Genomic DNA, 18,447 nt, shown 5'->3' with positions numbered 1-18,447 from the left:
TGCGCTACTGAACTCCAGCCTGGGTGACAGAACAAGACTCTGTCTCAAAAAAAAAAAAAAAAAAAAAAGAAAGAAAAGAAAAGAAAAGAAAAAAAAGCGCAAACTCTTGGTAGCAATAAGATATCAAATTCCGGCATGACTCTACCATAGCATCACATGACACATAGCAGACCCCGAAGAAATATCAAAGTATTTTGTCCCAAAATGTATTTTTGTGACATATTTTGAAATGGCCCTGCAAAAGTATCTCTTGTGATGGAAATTTGTATTGTATGGAGAATTCTCTTCCCTTTTCAGGTCTTTTTTCTGCTCCTGAAGAGATCAACTGATAGTCTAACACCTTCTAAAAGTTTCTATTTCCTCTAAGGGTAGCCACCAAAGAGACTTCATCTATATAATAAAAACCTTGGATTCCACACCCCCTTATCTTAACCTAGACATTTCTTTCTATTGATTCCAGGTCTCTAGATAATAACTTAACCCTTTTAACCAATTGCCAATCAGTAAATCTTTGACTCCACCTATGATCTGTAAGCCTCCACTTTACTCCAAGTTGTTCTGCCTTTCTGGACTGAACCAGTGCACACCTCACATACATGGGTTGATGTCTCACATACATGGGTTGATGTCTTACATCTCCCTGAAACATATAAAACTAAGTTGTAAACGAACCACCTTGGACACAGGTTCTCAGGACCTTCTGTGGCTGTGTCATGGGTCATGGTCCTCACATGTGGCTCAGAATAAATCTCTTCAAATATTTTACAGGATTTGGATTTTTTTCATCAACATGATGGTTAATACTCAGTGTCAACTTGACTGGATTGAGGGATGCCTAGAGGTGAGGGAAGCATTGTTCCTGGGTGTATCTGTGAGGGTGTTGCCAGAGGGAACTGACATTCTAGTTGGCAGACTGGGAGAGGAAAGCCCACCCTCAGTGTGGGTGAGCACCATCCAATTGGCTGCCAGTGCAGCTGGTACAAAGCAGGCAGAAGAATGGGGATAAGCAGCTTGCTGAGTCTGCATCTGAGTCTCTTCCCATGCCTGATGCTTGCATCTTCTCCTCCTGCCTTTGGACATCAGACTCCAGGTTCTCCAGCCTTTGGACTCTGGGGCTTGCACTAGCAGTCTCTTGGGGGCTCTCGGGCCTTTGACTGCAGACTGAGGGCTGCACTGTCAGCTTCCATGGCTTTGAGGCTTTTGGGCTTAGACTGAGCACACCACTCGCTTCTCTCTTTTCCCAGCTTGCAGACAGCCTATTGTGCGGCTTTGCCTTATAATCGTATGAGCCAATTCTCCCAATTAAACTCCCTTACATTTATTCTATTGGTTATGTCCCTCTGGAGAGCCCTCACTAGCATAGCCAACCTCCATGTCTTTGCTACTCCCTCCTGCTGGCAGCCCAAAGCTGTCTGCACAAACTGGTCCAAGACTGAGCCATCTGTATCATCCCAGGGACTCCCCCAGGGATGAGATGTAGCTGCATGCCTGACCTGGGTAGGGCTCATCACAGACCCTCCTGCGTTTTCTGGCTGCCACTGGTGAGAGGGCCCCACATCTCCAGCTAGGGGCCTCCCTGCCCTTGGTGGGCCCATGATCCTATAAGGCTGCTCTGGCTGACACTGAGTGCACTTGGACTCCAGCACTTGCCACCAGGGTCCTGCCCAAGCAGGTGCCTGTTTACAGATGGGCCAAGAATAAGGCCTGTGTGAGTGAGCAGATGGGACAGGGCACAACTGCCCACCACTGCCTCCTCGGGGAGGGAGGGCGGTGGCAGAGACAGATGGAGAGGAATCACTGGGGAAGGCTGACAGCACTGGGGCTGCCACAGAGGACCATGACCTGGGTGCCTTCAACAACAGGAACTTACTCTCTCCCAGCTCTGGGAACCAGAAGTCTAAAATCAAGGTGTGTCAGGTCTGTGCTTCCCCAAAGGGTATTGTGGAGAATACTCTCGTCTCTTCCACCTTCTGGCGGCTCCAACCTCTCCTCCATCTTTGCCTCCATCTCCACATGGGCACAGCCCTTTCCTCTCCCTGTGTCTTCTCCTCTGTCTCTTAGGAGGACATCTGTCATTGGCTACTTAGGATCTACCCAGATCACCCAGGGTCATCTGGTCTGGAGATCCTTAATTTAATCACATCTGTAAAGGTCCTTGTTCCAAATAAGGAAACAGTCACAGGTTCTGGGACACGGGCCTATCTTTGGTGGAGGTCACCATTCAACCCGCTACAGGTGTCGTGTGGAGTCGGGATGGGGACTTAGGTACAGTGACTAGACGCGCCCACTGCAGTGCCTGACAACCTGCAGAGTCAGCCCCAGCTGCGGCCGTGCCCTGGGGGACCTGAGGCAAGGAAGGGCTGGGAGGATGCCTGGCCTATGTCAAGGAGAAAGTTAGTAAAATCGAAGGACAGCTGTGCAGGGCCTGAAGAGGGATGGTGAGGTGTGGCATTTACCCCCTTTGCCCCGCTGTCAGGGAATCTGTGAAGACCAGCATCAGCTGCTTAGCCCCTGGGTTGCACTGACTTCTAAACAGATTGACACTCAGTTCCCAATCCAAGCAGCACCTGCCAAGGAGGCCATAAGGAATCTCCTGTTTTGAGTTACTTTTTCATAACACCTCTACCCCTCTTCTCATCCAGTTCACATAGTTCATTTTAAATTTGGCAGTTCCGGGGACTGCCCGCCCCTGGAGTAGATGCTGTGATTTCTTCTTTGAACCCCTACAACTCCTCAAGCCTGACTTAGAGCATCCTCAAGTCACAAGAGAGAAATAAAGGAGGGAAAGACACAGAGGACGCTTGCTAGCTTTCTCTTTTAAACGCCTGGCTCACCACATCCCTGACTCTCTGGGCTGAGCCAGGGCCCCAGGCTGGCCCCAGGCACTGCCCAGAGCAGGAGGTAGAGCTCACGCCTTGCATCCTGCCTGATGACAGACCTCAGAGAATTTCTGGGGCAGAGGAAAAGAGCATAATAAGCTTAATTTCAACATTGTAAAGGTTATTATTATAATCATTTCCCTCTGAAGAATTGTAAATAATTCATTTGCAAAACTCTAGTTGAAGTCTCTAATTAGATTCTCCTTGGGCTCTTACAAAGCTCCTTCCTTTTCCAGTTGCGAAATCTATTTAGTTTGCTTTTTGTTTTGTTTTGTTTTGACCCTCTCTCCATTCAACATGCTAAGAAATCAGCCTCATATTGTTTTTGTGTGTTCTCAGATTATGTTTCAATAGTGTGCCCTGCCTGTCCCCTCACCAGGGATGCTTGCGGGAGGGGAGGATGCTAGCGGGTGAGAAGGGCATTCTTGTTAGGCCACATTATGCTCCTCTCTCGGGGTTGTGAGGCTTCCCGGGAGTCAGATGCTCTGGTCCTTGCCTGCCCTCTGATCTCCAAGCCTGAAGCAGGCGGAAGAGGGGGGGTCTCCTCAGGAGCGGGACAGAGCCTTCCACAGTGACCCAAGGCCTTACCGGATCTAAAATCCAGGGCTGTCTCTACTGGGGGCTAAAGCAGGAGGCACGGGCCTCTGATGTATCAGAAAATGGCCCTGCCTCCGTCTTCCTGGTCCTCCAGATCCTTCTCCTGAGACCACAAGTGAGCGTCCCCAGGTGCGCTTAGAGAACGGCGGCAGGTGCCAGTGCAGATGGCAGGTGATGCTGCCCGAGGAAGAAGAGAGGGTTTCTCAGGGCGGCGTCCACCTCCACTGGTGGAGGGTCTGGGAGTGTGCAGGGCGTGGACTAGGAAGTGTCGGACTGGCCCTGTTCCCACCTGAAGAGGACACATGTAGCTGCGCGGCGGCACAGGTGTCCAGCAGGGGCTCTTAGAGGGGTCTCTAGGGAACAGTGACCCGGACGGTGTGTCCTGGAGTTCTGCGGTCGCCCCATGCCCCTGCCCCCCGGGCCTGCCTGGTCCCGAGCCCCGCCGCACCCCCAGACCCTGCCTGACCCGACCAGCTGAGCTTGGAGCCCTCCGCGCAAGGAGACAGCCCCGGGGGAGAGCGAGCCTTGCTCCCCAAATGGTCGGGGATAGTTTTGAATTTAGGTGTCGGGTGTGTGTGTGTGTGTGTGTGTGTGTGTGTGTGCCAGGAAGAAGGTAACTTGTACACGTCCTGGGTCACCGCGAGGGTCCTGGGTCACCGAGAGGGTCCCGGTACCTGCATTTGGACCTTGGGGCCGTTGGTTGCGCAGGGCAGGTGCGGCCAGGGGCTTAGACCAGGGCCTGGATCCCAGCGAGCCAGGGAAGAGCAGGGCGGCCCCGCGCAGAGGCTGAGGCGCCTACCCTGGGGCTGGGGCCCTGCACACATCCCCCATCGCCTGCGGCAGGGTCCCACCATTCTGTGTGCGAGCCTGGGTTTTAGCCAGCCGACTCCTCCCTCGCACGTTCCCTCCTTGCTGTGGATCTGAGAGGACGCGCTGGCACAGGGAGCAGAAAGAGGCAGCCCGCGTGGAGAGGCAGGGGGCCCGGACCACAGGGAGGGGACTTGGCTTGGAGGAAGGAGGGGCAGCGAGGACATCGCTAGTGCCTTTGTTCCCACTGGGAAGCGGCTGGCTGGGAGCTGAAGGAAGGTTAGAGGGCGATGGAGAGGGTAGCAAGGGCCGCAGTGTGCCAGGCTGTGATGGTGCGAGGGCCTGAAGCACCCCAGGAGAGCTGTCCAGCGGCCCCGACGGGCTGGAGTGCAGCCTTCCCTCCGCAGGCCTACGGCTGCCCCGCAAGAAGCACCGGGGCTCTGCCAGCCAGGGTGTAGCCTGGCCGAGGTCAGGGGGCGCTGGGGACCCTGCCTCCCAGCAGGAGGGGAAAGACCCTCCCTGAGGGGCCCGCGTGGCCTTTGGCGTGCTCAGACTGAACACGTCCATCCTGGGTAACCTCTGGGGTAAATACTCAAACTCCCCGGGCCTCAACTCTATGGTGGGGCCTCCCGCTGAGCCCCAGGGGCCAGCAGCTCCCATCCCCACATTCCTGTTCAGTTTGCGTGTTGCCTCCCTGACATGTGTGCCTCTCCCGAGGCCCACCTCGCCTGTTTTTAGGAGGTGACTGGACGTGGGAAGGCCCATGCTTGGATGCTGGCTTTGTCTCTTTCTGGTACGAAGATAGCTGGCTTGCGAATTAGTAAACTTATAAACTTGGTCTTATAAACACTCATCATTCCAAATGTGACATCACCTCTATGTACATACATCTTCTTAAACTCAAATATGCAAAAATACCTCCCAAGCAGCTGCCACATTGCAGAGAATTTAATTAAAGGAAAGGCCCCTTTTGGAAGTGTGTTTATTTTACCCTAAAAAGGGATGGAGTTGCCCTTTCTGGAAGTTTTTCTCTCTAATTAAGCTTAGCCCTGATTACCGCTCTGGAGGTGGCACCCGGAGGAGTCCTGGAGGGGACGTCTCTGGGCTGATAAAACCCAGGACAGTTCAATGAAAGCCAACACAAACGGACTGAAAAGCTGTGTGATGTTTACAAAAGAGAAGATGAAAGCTCTTTGGTACTAATCAAAATATGTATTTTTTAAAATTATGGTTAAGCACATGCTCATTTACCTGGATTCTGCCAGCGTCATGCATGGTTCCTGTACTTCTGTAGGAAAAGCATCACCCCACCAACGACAAAAATGACTGCGTCGCGATACAGATGCACATGTTGAAGCTTTCTTCAATCAAGTCAGAGAACTTGAATGCTTATTTTTTCCTCAAATTTTGATATATATTATTTAACAATAGCTTATTTCTAAACAGAAATATTTACTCTTCAAATCATTCAGACTCTTTCTTGGAAACCAGGTAAAACACTGAACAGGATCATTTAATATTGACCCTGCTCACAGCAGAGTTAGATGGTGGATCCTGATTTAGTCTTACAGCTGAGAACAGAGAAGCCAGGTTGGAAGCTGAGTGATCTCCATGCTTCCTTTAGTTACCTGCTGCAGAGTGAGAAGCTGACTACACAAATGGACAGTGGTCAGACCGTGTATAGAAACAGAGCGGCCGGGCGTGGTGGCTCACACCTGTAATCCCAGCGCTTTGGGAGGCCGAGGCAGGCGGATCTCTTGAGGTCAGGAGTTCGAGACCAGCCTGGCCAACATGGTATAACCTCATCTCTACTAAAAGTACAAAAGAAGTAGACAGGCATGGTGGCAGGCACCTGTAATCCCATTTACTGGGGAGACTGAGGCAGGAGAATTGCTTGAACCCAGGAGGCAGAGCTTGCAGGGAGCCAAGATTGCACCATTGCACTCCAGCCTGGGTGACAAAAGCGAGACTTCGTCTCAAAACAAACAAACAAACAAACAAAAACAGAGCTCTGACCTGCAACCTGTGGCAACCAGCCCCGGAAATCCATCCCTTTCCTACAGTGGCCAGCCCCAAGACCAGCTTGCTGTCGATAAGCCAGATGTGGAGGAAGGCAGGCCACCATCTCCAGCAACCTGTCCAGGAAGCCAAACAAGAGCCTTTGTAACAACTGACCCCAAGTGGCCAGGATTCAATGAACAGCTGACATCTTCCCTAATTTATGTCCCTGTTTCTAACATAGGACCAACTAGAGAAAGCCAAATACACCCGTAAGCACCCACATGGGTATCCCACTTTTAGTGAGCTGTGTTCAGCTCTCTGACTATTCACAGATACTATGATTGTGTGCCTAAAAGTACATGAAGAATCTAAGTTAAATTTATTAGAATTAATAAGAATGTAACACAGTTGCTGGGTACAAAATCAATATACAAAGATCAATTACATTTTAAATTCCAGAAACAACTAGGAAAAAACACCAGAAAAACAAATCATTTTTAAAAAAATGAAGTCCCTGGAAATAAGCTTGAACAAAATGCATAAGAATTCTATGATGGAAAAGGAGAACTTTTAATAAAGATATTATTTATTTACTTATTGAGACGATCTTGCCCTGTACCTCAGGCTGGAGTGCAGTGGCATGATCTCAGCTCACTGCGACCTCCACCTCCTGGGTTCAAGCGATTCTTCTGCCTCAGCCTCCGAAATGGAAGAATACATTAAGTTCATGGATGAGAAACAGCTAATATATGAAGATGTAAATTCTTCCCAAATAGGTATGTAGATTTCATGTAATCCCAGTCAAAATGTCCATAGTTTTTAGTGCTTATACATTGTTGGTGGGAGTATAAATTAGTTCAATAGTTGTGGAAGACAGCATGGTAATTCCTCAAAGACCTGAAGACAGAGATACCATTCCACCCAGCAATCCCACAGGTATATACTCAAAGGAACAGAAATCAATCTGTTATAAAGACACATGCATGCGTATGTTCATTGCAACACTATTCACAACAGCAAAGACATGGAATCAACCTAAATGCCCATCAGTGATAGACTGGATGAAGAAAATATGATACATATACACCATGGAATTATGTAGTCATAAAAAAGAACGAGATCATGTCCTTTGCAGCAATACGGAGAGAGCTGGAGGCCATTATCCTTAGCAAACTAACACAGGAACAAAAAAACAAATACCACAAGTTCTCACTTATAAGTGGGAGCTAAATGATGAGAACACATGGACACATAGAGGGGAACAACACACATTGGGGTCCATCGGAGGGTGGAGGGTGGAAGGAGGGAGAGGATCAGGAAAAATAATTAATGAGTACTAAGCTTAATACTTGGGTGATAAAATATCTGTATAACAAACCCTAGGACACAAACTTACTTATGTAGCAAGCCTACACATGCACCCTGTACTTAAAATAGAAGTTTTTTTAAAAAAAAACTATATAAAACCCCAAAAAACAAAATGTCCATAGTTTTGATTTTTTTTTTTCAGGGGGAAGGCAAGGGGTAGGGTGGAATTTGACACCAAATGACACTAGAATGTATATGAAAACACAAAGGGCCAAGAAGAATTAAGCCATTTTTGAAAAATAATCACAAAGCTTGGCCTTATTGTTTACAGGTAGTGGCTGCAGTAGGAGTCTTAGTATCTGAAGCAGTTAAAATAATACAGGGAAGAGATCTTACTTGTGGACATCTCATGATGTAAATGACATACTCACTGCTAAAGGGGACTTGTGGCTGTCAGACAACCATTTGCTTAAATATCAGGCTCTATTACTCGAAGGGCCAGTGCTGCGACTGCACACTTGTGCAACTCTTAACCCAGCCACATTTCTTCCAGACAATGAAGAAAAGATAAAACATAACGGTCAACAGGTGATTGCTCAAACCTACACCGCTTAAGGGGACTTTCTATAGGTTCCCTTGACTGATCCCGACCTCAACTTGTATACTGATGGAAGTTCCTTTGTAGAAAAAAGACTTCAAAAAGCGGGGTATGCAGTGGTCAGCGATAATGGAATACTTAAAAGGATTTCCCTCGGCCAGGCGCTGTGGTTCATGCCTGTAATCCCAGCACTTTGGGAGGCTGAGGCAGGTGGATCACAAGGTCAGGAGATTGAGACCATCCTGACGAACACGGTGAAGCCCCGTCTCTACTAAAAATACAAAAAAAAAATTAGCCAGGTGTGGTGGCGGGCGCCTGTAGTCCCAGCTACTCGGTAGGCTGAGGCAGGAGAATGGCATGAGCCCGGGGGGCGGAGCTTGCAGTGAGCGGACATCGACCCACTGCACTCCAGTCGGGCGACAGAGCGAGACTGTGTCTCAAAAAAAAACAAAAACAAAAACAAAAGTAATCCCCTCATTCCAGGAACTAGCGCTCAGCTGACAGAACTAATAGTCCTCACCTGGGCACTAGAATTAGGAAAAGGAAAAAGGGTAACTATATATATCTATACAGACTCTAAGTATGCTTACCTAGTCCTCCATGCCCACACAGCAATATGGAGAGGAAGGGAATTCCTAACTTCTGAGGGAACACCTATGAAACATCAGGAAGCCATTAGGAGATTATTGTTGGCTGCACAGAAACCTAAAGAGGTGGCAGTCTTACACTGCCGGGGTCATCAGAAAGGAAAGGGAAGGGAAATAGAAGGGAACCGCCAAGAGGGTATTGAAGCCAAAAGAGCCGCAAGGCAGGACCCTCCATTAGAAATGCTTATAAGAGGACCCCTAGTATGAGGTAATCCCCTCCAGGAAACCAAGCCCCAGTACTGAGCAAAAGAAATAGAATGGGGAACCTCACGAGGAAAAAGTTTCCTCTCCTCAGCATGGCTAGCCACCGAAGAAGGAAAAATACTTTTGCCTGCAACTAACCAACAGAAATTACTTAAAACCCTTCACCAAACCTTTCACTTAGCCATTGACAGCACCCATCAGATGGCCAAATTATTATTGGATCAGGCCTTTACTGGACCAGGCCTTTTCAATACTATCAAGCAGATAGTCAGGGCCTGTGAAGTGTGCCAAAGAAATAATCCCGTGCACTTCAGGCCATACATTTCAATCCCTGTATCTTTAACCTCCTTGTTAAGTTTGTCTCTTCCAGAATCAATACTATAAAACCACAAATCATTTTTCAAATGCAGTCCCAGATGCAGCCCATGACTAAGATCTACCATGGACCCCTGGACCTGCCTTTTAGCCCATGCTCCAATGTTAATGACATCAAAAGCACTCCTCCTGAGGAAATCTCAACTGCACGACCCCTACTACACCCCGATTCAGCAGGAAGCAGTTAGAGTGGTCGTCACCCAACCTCCCCAACAGCACTTGGGTTTTCCTGTTGAGAGGGGGGACTGAGAGACAGGACTAGCTGAATTTCCTAGGCCAACTAAGAATCCCTAAGCCTAGCTGGGAAGGTGACCACTTCCACCTTTAAACACGGGGCTTGCAACTTAGCTCACGCCCGACCAATCAGGTAGTAAAGACAGCTCACTAAAATGCTAATTCGGCAGAAACAGGAGGTAAAGAAATAGACGAATGAAAATGTGCTCCACCTCATCAGTGATCAGAGAAATGCAAATCAAACCATAGTGAATACTGAGATTGATAAGTAAAAGCCATGATAATTTAGGAAGTGTTGCTGAGGTGTGGCCCAATAGAAACTCATATACCACTGTACAGGAGTATGAACTGTTTCAACCCCTTTGGAAAGCAGTGACATTTCTAGTATATGTTGAGGTCAGCAGAATTTCTGGGTGAATTTGCTCTCAGGTGCCCCAGGAGACTTGTATGCTGTGGGGTCCCAGGGCAATGTTCCATAATCCTCTAGTGGCGCCTCCTTGCCAATCATCCTAGAATTGTCCCTACTTCAATGTACATAGGATAGATAGATGCATTGTTATATTTATTCCAACAGGATGCTAGTCAAAATGAAACTTAGAACTATCCCTCCATACAGCAATGTCAGGGTAGATTCGCGTGTATGACACGGCTAAGAGCGCCAAGATCAAAGAAAACCACCCATGAATTGCAATTCCACTAATATGAAGTTCCAAAAGATTGAGCAGTTAAATACGGGGTCATTGAAGTGGAGGAGAAAAGCAGGGCAGATGGTAGGGTGAACGACCACCGCCAGGAGTGCAGGTGGTGAAGGCGGTTCTTCAGGAGGCACCTACAGGCCATTTGCTAGGAATTACAGTTAATCATGTGTTGTTTTGTTTAAATTAGAAATAATCTTGTTTTTAAACAAAAGCAGTGTATTTCCATTTAGAAAATCAGAACACAAAAATGGTAGCAACATTATATTCGCATCACCTAAAAATTACCACTGTTAATAGTTTATATCCTTGCAGATCTTTTTCTAAATATATATAATACATACATGCATTTTCTACCAAAGTGACATCATACTGTATATAATGTTTTTACCCATTAAAGTGTACAATTCTGTGATTTTGAGTATATTCACAATGCTGTACAACCATTACCAGTATCTAATTCCAGAACAACTTTATCACAAAACCTTATACTTCACGTTCATCTCCCCTTCCCCCCAGGCCCTGGCAACCACTAATCTAATTTTTGTCTCCATGAATCTTCCCATTCTGGATATTTTATACAAATGGAATCACACAATATGTGGCCTACTATGTCTGGCTTATTTCATTTAGTATGTTTTCAAGGTTCATGCATATTGAAGCATATATTAGGACTTCATCCTTTTATGATTGAATAATATTCCATTGCATGGATATATCACAATTTGTTTATCTATTCATCAGCTGATGGACAGTTGGGTTCTTTGGCTATTATGAATAATGTTGCTATGAACATATACGTACAAAGTTTTTGCATGTACATATATTTTCATTTATCATAGATATGTATCCATGAGTAGAATGGATCATATGGTGATACTATGTTTAATTTTTTGAAGAACTTCAAAACTGCTTTCTGAAGTGCCTGCACCATTTTGCATTTCCACCAGCAATGTAAAAAGTTTCCACTTGCTTTATATCCCTGTCAACACTTGCTATTGTCCATCTTTTTGACATGGCAATCTTAGTAGATGAGGTTTCCTAATGGCTTATGATGTTGAACATCTTTTTGTGTGTGTACTGGCCATTTGTGTATCTTCTTTGGAGAAATATCTATTCAAATCCTTTGCCCATTTTAAAGTTGGATTATTTGTCATTCTATTGTTGAGTTATAAGTATTCCTTATGTATTCTAGATACTAGTCCTTTATCAAATGTATGATTTGCTAATATTTTCTCCCATTATGTGGCTTGCTTTTTTTTACTTTTTCGATAATGTGCTTTAAGTTGTATAAGTTTTTAATTTTCATGAAATCCAATTTGTCTATTTTTTTTGGTTGCTTATACTTTTGGTGTCATATGTCAGAAACCATTGCCCAACTCAAACTCATGAAGATTTACACCTATTTTCTCTAAATATTTTATAGTTGTAGCTCTTACATTTAGGTTACTCTTTTAAATTAATTTTTGTATATGGTATGAGATGGGGTAAAACTTCATTTTTCACATGTGGCTATCCAATTGTCTCAGCACCATTCATTGAAACAACTATTCCTTTCCCATTGAATTATCTTGGCACTTTTTCTGTACCTCTTACATCTTTTTTGTTTCTCCATTTTTTACTTTTTGGTGTTGAAAAGATATTTTCTAGCATACCATTTTAATTTCCTTGTTACGTCTTTTACTATATATTTTTGAGATATTTTGTTAGTGGTGGCCCTGGAAATTATAATTACATCCTACTGTATAGCAGTCTAGGTGAGATGACTACAAATTTAATTTTAATAGTATATAAAGCTTCACCCTTATATACTACCATTACTTCTCCTTCCTTTCTGCTATTATTGTCATGCAAATTACATATTTATGCAGTGAAAACCCATCAACACAGATTTATAATTGCTGCTTTTTGCAGTTGTTTTTTAAAATCAGATAGAGAAAAATGAGTTTCAAACAATGATGCCTATATACCATCTTTCATATTTACCTATGTACTTACCTTTACGGATGCTCTGATTTTTCCATGTGAACTCAAGTTGCTGTGTATTTCTTGTCATTTTAGCCTGAAATATTTCCTTCAGTGTTTCCTTTTTTTATTAAATTTTTTTTAATTTTAAATTTGTGTAGGTACATAGTAGGTGTATGCTTCTTGTAGTGCAGGACTGCTAGTGACAAATTCTCTCAGGTTTTTCTTTTAATCTGGAAATGTCTCAATTTCTCTTTCTCTTTGAGTGATAGTTTTGCTAAATATTAAATTCGTGATTGACAGTCTTTACAGCATGTCAGGAATGTTTTCCTACTGCCTTCTGGCATCTATGGCTTCTGGTGAGAAATTCGCTGTTAATCTTACTGAGGATACATGAATGTGATGAGTTGATTCTGGATGCTTTCAAGATTCCTCTTGGTCTTTGGCTTTTGGCAATTGATTATGAGGTGTCTACTTGTGGATCTCTTTCCATTTATTCTACTTGGAATTTATTAAGCTTCTTAGATGTGTAGATTAAGATTTTTTGTCATGTGTGGAAGTTTTGGTCATTGTTTTTTAAATGTTATTTCTGCCCCCTTTTCTTTCTCCTCCCTTTCAAGGAGTCCCATTATGCATTTGCTGGTAGGCCCACAGATCTCTGAGGCTTTGTTTATTTTTCCTCATTCTTTTTATTTTTGTTTACTCAGACTGAAAAAACTCCATGGACCTATCTTCAATCTTGTTTATTCTTTCTGCTGCCAGCTGAAATATGCCACTGACTGCCTCTAGTGAAGTTTTCATTTCAGTGACTATGCTTTTCCACTCTAGAATTTCTATGTGGTTTTTAAAGAAAAACCAGTTTCTATCTCCTTATTAATCTCTATTTCATGAGACACAGTTCTCATATTTTCCTTCAGTTCTTTAGACATAGTTTCCTTATTTCTTTAAACATATTTAAAGTAGCTGACTTAAATTCCTTGTTTAATAAATCCAACACCCGTGCTTTTGCTCTAATTCCCGTGACAGACCATACTTGCATGTTTCTTTGCTCACCTCCTAAATTTTTGTTGAAAACTGAATATGTAAAAATAATATAATATGCCAACTCTGGAAATCAGATTCTCCTTCTCCTCAGGGTTTGTTGTTGTTGCTGCTATTTGCTTGTTGAGTGGCTTTCCCGAGCTATTTCTGTGTTCTTTGTCCTGTGTGACCACTGAGGTCTGTACTCAGCATAGCTGGCAGATCATGACTGGATAATTTCCTTGACTACCTAGAACCAGTAAGTTTGACCGCCTTTGCTGAGGGGCCCTGCCTCTGTGTGGGGCAATGCTTCAAGTCACAGGCAAGCAGCTTCCAACTGAGCACGATCTTCACTTCCTACTTCCACGGCACCTTGAGTGCAGCCAGTGGTGACGCCTCAGGCCCCATCAGATCTTTCCTGGACGTGCATGTGGCCTTCTGGAGTCCCACAAAAGTGTTGGAGTTTCTCAAAGCCTCCTTCTGGATATTTCTTTCCCAAACTTTTCCTTTTAGGTTTTTTCCATCATCTTGTTTACCTCTATTGTTTCATCACCTCAAGCTGCTATCATAATAAACAATTGCCAGAGAGCTGGAATGAACAGGCTGAGGAATGGCAGCTCTCTGGAAATGGGGCTTTGGAGGAGCTCCGACTGAATTCCGCCCCCTAGCTTGTCTGCCAGGCTGCTGGCTTTCACTGTGATTGCAGGACCATTGACTTCTGTGGTTACTGCAGAGCTGGAGAGAGGGGTTGGGCTAGGGCAAGTTACAGTGCCACGCATCTCACGGTTCTTATGGCGATTCAGCCACTTTTCCTGAATAAATGCTCCCTGAATTGTTGCAAGCCTTTGGTTAATTTCTAGAGTTCTGGAAAAGTTTATTTTGATTATTATTTTTTTTTTGGTCAGTGTTTGCACTGCTTATATAAAAATGATTTTCAAAGGCACATCCTCTGCATTTCCACTGACATTACCCAGCAATTATTCTTCATTTTATATATGGTTCATGTATTCATCTGTATTTATAAAAAAGAATAAAAAAGCAAAATCAGCACTGTGTCCTTTGTGCCCAGCTGCAATAATCAACTGTGACTTTCTGTCTTTGGAACGTTTACAGTCATTTTCATATTGAGTCTGAGTCATCACAGGAAAGCTGATCCAAATTTCATTATTCAATATATATGTAAATAACTAATCCAGACAGAAGAAAAGGTTTATGTATTAGGTTAGTCCAAAAGTTATTGTGGTTTTCGCCATTGAAAGTAATGGCAAAAACTGTAATTACTTGTGCACCAACCTAATACATAGATGCCCATTACAACATTGGCCATACAAGGAAAAATTACAAGTAATCTCAAAATTCAAACAGGGTAAGGTGTAGGTAAATACTGTGCATTTTCTCACTGGAATGGTTGCACCCATTCTCTGAAATAATTATGAAGACCAAACAGTAATAAGGAGAATTTTTTTTAGGATGTGTTTATTGAAAAAAGCAAAATGCAAGCTTCTACTTGCACCATGGTTATGCCTCTGGAACAATTACATATATGCATGTACAATAGCTAGAAAGGAAGAGAGAAAAGTGAATACAATTTGTTAGGGTGGAGAGAATTGTGGGTGTTTATAAATTAGATTTTCCCCCACCTTATTGTTATGCTATGAGTGCACTAAATCGAAAGTTAAAAAAAATAGGTCAACATGTCTCAAAAGAAAGATAATACTTTCCCGTATTCCCCTGACGTTGCTGGGATCTTGGCATCTGGTCAGAGGCATCCTGTGGCAGGGGCTGTAATAGGCTCTCGATGGATGTCGCATCTCCTCTGTGGAATGACCTGGGCACAGAGCTCTGCCTTTTCAGCAATGACGGGGCCACCCCTTCCACCCCTCCTCCCATGCCACTCCCTCCCTCTGGACTTGGGGTTTTAGTTTCACTCCATCATCCCGCAGCTCTTATCCTGCTTTTTAAAACATTTTAATTTCTTCCTCTTAAGCGTCTGAGGAAGGCAAGGGAGAGTTAAGCGGAGCGTGTTTTGGAAATCATTCATCAGAGCAGCTTTCCCAAAGCGGGTTTTGTGTAGGATGACCGACTGTCCTGGTTTGCCTGGGACTGAGGGGTTTCCAGGGGTGTGGAACTTCCACTGCTAAAACCAGGAAAGTCCCATGAAATTCCTGGGATGAGCTGGTCACTTCAGTCCCACGAGTCTCTATTTGGTAGGATGCTAATATGTATTACATGAAAATGGTTGGCAAAAACTAGATTAAATCAAGTCAGATATATTTGCTGCAGGCCTGGTCAGAGCCTCTGTATGCTAATCTGTTCTATGCTCACACATATTCAAAGCAGGGTGTCCTTGGTGTATTGGAGCTTAAATTCTCTATTTGTCTAAAATTAATTAATCTAAGAAATGTGAAGTTTGATGAAGCTAAGTAGGCTGTGCTGCTCAGGATACCCAGACAGTTTCTAGAAGAAGTGGATCAAGATGCTACTCTCAAATAGTTGAAACCTGCCAAGTGGTGGACATGGTTGTCTCCAAGGTGCTATTAGAGGGGTGGAGGAAGTCCTGAGGTTCACTTTTGCAGAGCTGGGTGCTGGAACGGGTGTGTTTCCAGGTGTGTACAGCCCAGGGCTGTGTCCCGACCACCCCTTCTCAGTCCAACCCATTCAACACAGGGAAAGGACGTCTTCCTGGTGACAGCAGGCAGATCCTGTTCCCGGGGGGGCCGGGCTGGGAGGGGCAGTTTTCAAATGCTCATCATTCTGCAGCTGGTGCACTGGGGCATCCTTACTGAGACACACGCAGCTCCCTGGCCCCAGGCAGGTGGCATGCCTCACACCATCACTGTGGGGGCCCCAGAGTGGAGCAGTGAGGCACCGGCACAGGATCTGGGGCCACCCGACTGGCTGTGTGTTCTTGACGTCCCCACCCTGTCCATCCATGGAAGGGCACATGGAGCCTTGTGTGGCACCAGCACAACGCATGTTTGCTCCCCTTTGGTCTGTTCCTGCAGCAGCTGGTGCACACACCAGAAGTGTGGGGATGGCAGAATCCCCGTGTGTCACAGCATCTGGGAGCAAAGCTGGGGTGAGGGGAATCTTCTCTGGAGAGGCAGTCTAGCCATGCAAGTTACAGGGTGGCCATTACTGGGCAACCTCTGGACTCCTCCCGACCCTGACATCTCCCCCTGTCTGATGGGGGCCTGAAGGTGCCTGGAAGCTTCTCAGGCTGGGGCTTGCATGCTCCTCGGCTTGACTCCAGGCTCAGAGACATGGGGGTTGCTGGACATTAAAAGTCCACTAACAACCTCACACAAGACTCATGGTTCCAGCGAGGAAGCAGATTCTGGGGGCTTTGAGCATCCCTTTCTAGCCTGTGGGGACAGGAGCCAGGGGGCTACGGGTGAGCACCAGCATCTGCCCTGGGGGCCTCTGCCCAGGTGATGGGCTTCTTTCCACCTGCCTCTGGCCTTGGCAGCCTCCCAGCTGTGGGAAGATCTGCATCTGCCATGACCCTCATGGAACCCAGCCCTGGTAAGTGGCCAGAGACACCAGCTGTTCTAGGGGAGGCTTCTGGAGCTGGAGTTCAGGTCCTACAAGGGAGGCAGAGGCCAGCAGAAGCAGCCCTGCAGTGGGCATGGCTGGCCATGGTTGGCTGCACATCCACCTGCCCCCACACACCAAGTGCCGCGCCAGGCTCTGTGGCCCCTCCAGGAATGAGCGGTGAGCTGCCAACCCTGGTCAGATAAGAAGCATGTTGCTGCGCAGCAAGGACCACAGGCTCTCAAGGACTTGGAGGCAGCAGGGATTATGTTCCCATGAGGATTTGGAAGGCCTTCTACAACTGCGGGGATGTCATCTTGGGTTGCTAATTGAGACTCAGATTTTTGAGTAAAGATGAAATGAAGGTCACTCTCTGCCTTTCTGGGCCCTTCCTAGGAGGATGGGGTTCCAAGACGCACAAGTGTCCAACAGACCCTTGTGGGTAACTATAGGATGCTGTGACTCTGGGATGTGCGTGAGGCAGAGGCACCCAAGACTCCAGCCCAGCCCCAGGAACTTGCCTCCAAGTTGTTCAGCGGGCTGCCCTGACACTCAGCCAGGGCTGGGTAGAAGGTGGCATGCTAGAGACCAAGCAGAGGGTGGCAAGAGCAAACAGATTGGACCGCTTGAAGCCAAGGACAGGGAGGCCTCATCCCCCATCTGAACCCAGGGCTCAACCCCGGCCGCAGAAAAGCAGCACAGCCTCTGTGCGCAGCTACTGAGGTCAGCAATGCTGTCCACGTGGAGGGTGAGGAGAGGAGCCCCTAAGAGCATTCAGGGATCTGGAAGGGGCCAGGTGGTCAGCCCCAGTCAGAAGTGCAAAGCCTGCAGCAGTTTCAGGGATCGGCCACCAGGTGGCAGAGGAGAGCTCAGGACAGCCTCGGGGCCTTAGGTCAGCCTGGCTGGCCTTACCTGGCCTTGGGCCTCCTCAGGCAGGTGATTCAGAGAGAGGAGGAGGGAAAGCCTCCACCGATCGATCGTCTACAGTGGGCATATGGGCTGCATGGGGCTGGGTCTGCCCGCCACATGTGAGGGTGGTGTGCCCAGCCTTGAAGGATGGCTAAGGGCTGGCTAAGCAGAGATGTGGGGGCAGGAATTCCAGGGAACTGGAAACTCCAGGGGCCAAGGTTCCAGAAATTCCAGGGAACTGGAAACGCCAGGGGCTGGGGTTCCAGAGATTCCAGGGAACTGGAAACACCAGGGGCCGGGGTTCCAGAGATTCCAGGGAACTGGGAACTCTGTGAGGAACTGATGCAGAGATTCGGAGACCCACCCCAGCATGGTACTGTTGGGGAAAGAGCCCATCTGAACCTCAGCCTGCCAGCCCTGGGGTTGCAGGGGCAGGAAAGTCCTGCCTAGGTGTCCACCCACAAGGTCTGAGACCTGCCCTACCACCTCCTCCCTGCCAGCCTTTTGGGGGAACCCCCAACCCCCCACCTGACACCCCCAAATGCCTACTCTCCCCATGCCACACTCCAGATCACAGAGGCCCTCTACCTGAGGCACCCTCAGTGTGTTCTGTTGGCATCTGATCAATTCTGGGTCCTGGCATGATTGGGGCTGGGTACTGTTGAATGATGCTG

The sequence above is a fragment of the Papio anubis genome, chromosome 10 (assembly GCF_008728515.1).
Source record: "Papio anubis isolate 15944 chromosome 10, Panubis1.0, whole genome shotgun sequence".
NCBI lineage: Eukaryota > Metazoa > Chordata > Mammalia > Primates > Cercopithecidae > Papio > Papio anubis.
This window is presented reverse-complemented; position numbering follows the sequence as displayed.